At 34.0% G+C, this 5998-nt stretch overlaps 1 pseudogene; it reads left to right on the top strand.

Annotated features, from left to right (window-relative positions):
• The first annotated feature begins 455 nt into the window (after nucleotides 1-455).
• LOC137814050 (disease resistance protein RGA2-like) lies at nucleotides 456-3183 on the top strand (annotated as a pseudogene).
• Nucleotides 3184-5998: the final 2815 nt, after the last annotated feature.

Below are 5998 nucleotides of genomic sequence, written 5' to 3'. Positions count from 1 at the left end.
TATAAAAAAAAAATAGTCTTTAAATATTATAATAGTATGAAAAAATTATCTGTACCAAAAAAAAAATCTTTTAAAAACAAATTATCCTCTATTTGCCTTCTTATAAACAAAATAAATTGGAAATTTACCCTAATGAAAATATTTCATACTCCAAAATAGTTATGATGTGTTTGACATTTCTTAAAAGGTGCTGATATAATAACACGGTAAACAGTGAAAACATTTCTCACTTCAATAAATTAATATTTTATTCATTTTTATTTATTTTTTAATTTAAAATATTATTATATTATTATTAATGTTTGTTAAGTGTATTTCATTTAGTGATGATTGTTAAGAAACTTTATTGTTCTTAAAACAAGTGTACATGAATACAACATAAGGAGGAGGAGGAGCATTGACATCGACCACGCCACAAACTGAGCACAACACCGCTTTGGCTCTTCCCGAAGAACATGGCAGAGTATTTTGTCTTTGATATTACTGTATCATTGCTAAGCAACCTAGCTTCTTATGCTTAGGAAGAAGCTTCTCGAACCTATGGTGTGTATGAGGATCTTCGAGGGATCAAAGACACCTTGTTAATAGTTAAAGGTGTGCTCTTAGATGCTGAGGAGAAGAAGGAACAAAACCATGGGTTGCAGGAATGGCTCAGGCAGATTCGAAACGTCTGCTTCGATGTTGAAGATGTGTTGGATGGACTTGAGTGCCAAAACCTGAGAAAACAAGTTCTCAAAGCTTCATGCAGCACAAGGATGAAGGTAGACCACTTCTTTTCTTCATCTAATCTCTTGTTTTTCGTTTTAGGATGGCTCATCAAATCAAACATGTTAGGCGTAGATTTGATAAGATAGCAGCTGATGGAAACAAGTTTGGTCTTGAGAGGATTGAGGTTGATCACAGACTTGTGCAAAGGAGAGATATGAGTTATTCCCATGTTGATGCTTCAGGGTGATTGGAAGGGAGAGTGATAGAGAAGAAATTATTAATCTTTTGATGCAACCTCACCCTCATGGTGATGGTTATGGAGATCAAAGTGTTTGTGTTATTCCCATAGTGGGTATTGGAGGGTTGGGGAAGACCACACTTGCGAAGTTGGTTTTCAATGATAAGAGAATGGATGATCTTTTCCAGTTGAAGATGTGGGTGTGTATCTCTGATGACTTTGACATAAGACAGATAATTATTAAAATAATCAACTCTGCTTCAGCTTCGGCTCCAACTATTGCTCTTGCTCACCAAGAAAACAATAAAAACTTTGATATTGAGCAGCTACAAAGTCGTCTTAGACACAGGCTTTCTGGTCAGAAGTATTTGCTAGTCTTGGATGATATATGGAATGATAATCGAGCAAAATGGACAGAGTTGAAAGATTTAATTAAAGTGGGTGCAATTGGAAGCAAAATCTTGGTGACAACACGAAGTAATTCAATTGCTACAATGATGGGCACTGTTCCCTCGTATGTTTTGGAAGGTCTTTCCATGGAGAATTGTTATTCTCTGTTTAACAAATGGGCATTTAAGGAAGGCGAAGAAAAAAAATATTCAAATCTAGTAGAGATTGGAAAAGAAATTGTGAATAAATGTAGAGGGGTTCCACTAGCAGTGCGAACTTTAGGAAGTTCTCTGTTCTTAAATTTTAATTCAGAAAGGTGGGAGTTTGTGAGAGACCATGGCATATGGAACTTAAAACAAGAAAAAGATGACATTTTACCTGCTCTTAAGTTGAGCTATGACCAAATGCCTTCCTATTTGAGACACTGTTTTGCTTTCTTTTCTCTTTATCCAAAAGATTATGGCTGTACTGGTGCTGAAGTTGTTAACCTTTGGGCGGCACTTGGCTTACTTAGATCTGAGGTTGGAAGTCAAAAGATAGAGAATACTGCAAGACAGTATATAGACGAGTTACATTCGAGATCATTTCTTGAGGATTTTGAGGACTTTGGTCACCTTTACTATTTCAAAGTGCATGATTTGGTACATGATCTTGCCCAGTATGTTGCAAAAGAAGAGATTCTTGTGGTAAACTCAGTTACCCGGAATATACCTGAGCAAGTAAGGCATTTATCAGTTGTTGAAAATGATTCACTTAGCCATGCTTTGTTCCCCAAGTCCAGTAGTGTGAGAACTATATTATTTCCAATAGTTGGAGTTGGTGTTGATAATGTAGCTCTTTTGGATGCATGGATAACAAGATACAAATTCTTGCGTATTTTAGATTTAAGCGATTCTTCTCTTGAGACACTTCCCAATTCAATTGCTAAACTGGAGCATCTGCGAGCTCTCAGTCTTGAAAATAACCGCAACATAAAAAGACTTCCTCATTCTATATGCAAACTCCAAAATTTGCAAGCTTTGTCTTTGAGAGGATGTGTGGAGCTTGAAACATTGCCTAAAGGATTAGGGATGTTAATCAGCCTTCGAAAATTGTTTATCACCACAAAACAGTCTATTCTGCCAGAGGAGGAATTTGCAAGTTTGATGAATCTTCATACTTTGAGTTTTGAATTTTGTGACAATTTGATGTTTCTGTTCCGAGGGGCACAACAACTCACATCCCTTGAAATTTTGATTGTTCAATCATGTAGGAGGCTAGAGTCCTTTCCTTTTCATATTCTCCCTAAACTGGAGGTTCTGTTTGTCATAAGGTGTGAGATGCTAAATCTGTCCTTGGACTGTGAAAAACCAATCCACAGTTTGAGGATGAAGTTTCTGCATATTGAGCAATGTCCAAGGCAACAGACATTGCCTCAATGGATTGAAGGAGCTTCCGACACTTTGCAGACATTGTTAATTTCAAATTGGCATAGTCTTGAGATGCTTCCTGAGTGGCTTACAGCAATGACTCGTCTTAAGATTCTTCATATTGTTAACTGTCCTCAGCTGTGTTGTCTCCCGAGTGGCATGCATCGCCTCCGTCCCTTGAAGATTTGAGCATAGACGGTTGTTCCGAATTGAGTCGAAAATGTGAACCTCAATGTGGTGAGTACTGGTCCTTCATTGCTCACATCAAACACCTTTCCATTGGTGAAACAAGAGAACGGAAACTCCTTTTCCAAATGCAGAAGAAGATCCGCTTGAAATTGCAGATATAAATTCGTTTTTTATTTCCTTAAATTTTGTAGTGTATTTAAATGTTTTCTCTCAACTCTTTTATATTTAACTCGTTTTTTATGTGACTTATTTGGCTTTCTATTTCTAGTTATACTTTAAAAAATTCTTATTCTATAGTTCCCTTATGTTTTTTATTTCTTATTCTAGAAATAAAAATAAAAAAATTGTTTCTAATTACGCTTTTTATACAGGAGTAAATTAGCTATTTGTTCTTTCAATTCTTCACTCATATTTAGTTTATTAAGTTTTTTCTTTTACTTTACAAATCTTTTTTCATGTGGTCAATCCTTCCACATTTATAGCAAATATTCTTGATCTGTCCGTAGATTTATTAGTATTGTTGTTAGTGGTGGCAACCTTGTGATTTTTTTGGTATTGTATGGTGTTGTGCATTTCTTCTAGCCAATTGATTCTTTTAATATTTCTTCTTTTAACCGTGGAGGGTGGAATTTTCTTATTGTACCCTTATTATTGATTACAAAAATCTCCCAACTCTCTTATTCCTTGGGCTTCACTTTTTTTAATTCGGTGTTCTATCTTTAGACTATTTGTAGAAAGCAATTATCGTATTTTTCTTTTTCATGGAAACAATTCTTCCACAAGTGATATCTTTTAACGCGTATCAGGTTAGTTTTCTCTAACCTTTTCAGCAAAAAAAAACTAGAGGGTACCCTGCAATAATATTTTCTTTCCAAAAATATTTTCTATGGTTTTCTCTAGTTAATACGTTGTCATAAAGTTATGGGTGTTTCTCTCTCCACCCCAATCATTTTTGGAAAAAATCATTTTATCCTTTTAAAAATGACTTATGAATTATTATTTTTTTAATAATTCCGGAACATACTTTCTGTAATCCATTTTATGAATTCCAGATTTATCATTCCAGAAAGAATATTCCGAAACCCTTATTTTAGAATCATAAAAAATTATCAAGGATGAGTCTAGTATTTCAAAGAATATAGAGGTGCAGGAAGAAATACCTAAAGTTATCGATATACATTCTAAAACCTTTTAAAGTAGGACATTTATACAATCTAATTTTTTATTAATTTCTTCCAATGTTGTATTAGCATATCTTCCTATTTTCAGATCTTTTAATTCTTGTTTGAAGAATTAAAACGGTTTTATTAGTGATTTTTCTAACCTTTTACTTTTGTTTGATACCGTTGATTCATTGTATTTTAGCTATTGCTACTTGGTATAATTGATTGTTATCGACTTGACTATGAATATTCAAATATTTGAATGTCTTTATATATATTTCTCATTTTTCTCTAAGCATTTCAAGAGGGAAGTTGTATTGTTACCTTCTTGTTTTCAATATTTAGAAATTTTGTTTCTTCTAAAGGTGGGATTTTACAGCAATTTTTGGTCAAGTTCTCCATATTTTTTTTTATCGATTTTTATGATATTTAGATTTAATTGTCTAACTAGTTTGTTCAAACCATCTAAAATAAAGAATATTTTCTTGAACTGATCCTAAAAAGGTTTTCAAAAAAATTATTAAGAAAATAATGATTATCAAATTATACGTAATTATTTTACGTTATTCTACGTAATTAATTGATAATGATAGAATTCCATGATTAGTGGATCACTACATAATTAGGTTGTATATATTCCCTACACACAAGAGAATAAAATCATTCCATTTTCTTATCATCTTCCTATATATAATTTTCTTATATGGTATCGATGTTCTGACAAACTCTCCATTTTTATCCACTAAATAAGAGATCATGTCTGACAAAGAAGGCACCGGTAACGAGTCCGATGGAAACTTGGTACAAGGCTTCACTGTCGAACAAATCAGCAATTGGCAAATGTTGTTACTCACTTAACCATAATGGTAAAAAGTGACACGTTTATAAACGTTGCAGGTCTGTTTGTCCATAACTCATCTATTAATTATGCTTTACGAAACCATGGATTTTGGATAGCAGAGTTAATCTGCCCACAGTCTCAACTGCACCCATCTCATCTACGGGCACAATTAAATTCAATGACAATATCGCTCTCAAAGATGTTCTTACGTTCCTTCTTTAATTTAAATCTCATTTCATTAGTAAGATAATCAATTCACTAAATGTGTCGTTTTTTTCCACATGGTTGCGTTTTGCAGAACTTGACTAAAGGGAGGATGATTGGCTCGGGTAAACAACTCACAGGCTTATACTACATGTCCCCTCTCCAAACCAAGCCCACGCATCTCAAATTTCGACAACCCTGATTATGGCACAAGCGCCTCAGACATCCTTCTCCAGCACGTCTACAACTTGCATCTTCATACTACCTATCAGTAAACATCTCATTCCCATTCATAATAATTGTAGTATTTGTCCCAAAGCTAAACAAACAAGCTACCCTTTCCTTTAAGCACAATAAAATCTCATTCTCTATTAATCTATTGCATGTGACATTTGGGGTTGTCATAAAACCCCAACTCATTTGGAAAACGTTTTTTTCTCACTATAGTCGATAACTATACTAGATGTACTTGGCTATTTCTTATGAATCACAAGTTTGAAACCCAACATCTCTTAGAATCATTCATTAGATTGTACAAAATCAATTTCAGGCATCTATTAAAATCATTCGCATTGACAACGGATTGGAATTTATTCAATGCGTAATTTTTTCTCAAAAAAGGTATGAATGTCAACACACTTGCGTCTACACTCCTCAACAAAATGGAGTAGTAGAACGCAAACATAGACACATTTTAAACACAACACGAGTCCTCTTATTTCAGTCCCATTTACCATTAGAATTTGGGGAATGCGTTTAAATGTCACATATATCATTAATCGCTTGCCACACCTTTACTAAAAAATAAATCACCTTTTGAGATGCTATATATTCGCCCACCTTCACTTTCTCACCT

Source organism: Phaseolus vulgaris, chromosome 1 (assembly GCF_000499845.2).
Source record: "Phaseolus vulgaris cultivar G19833 chromosome 1, P. vulgaris v2.0, whole genome shotgun sequence".
In the NCBI taxonomy this organism is placed as follows: domain Eukaryota; kingdom Viridiplantae; phylum Streptophyta; class Magnoliopsida; order Fabales; family Fabaceae; genus Phaseolus; species Phaseolus vulgaris.
This window is presented reverse-complemented; position numbering and strand designations above follow the sequence as displayed.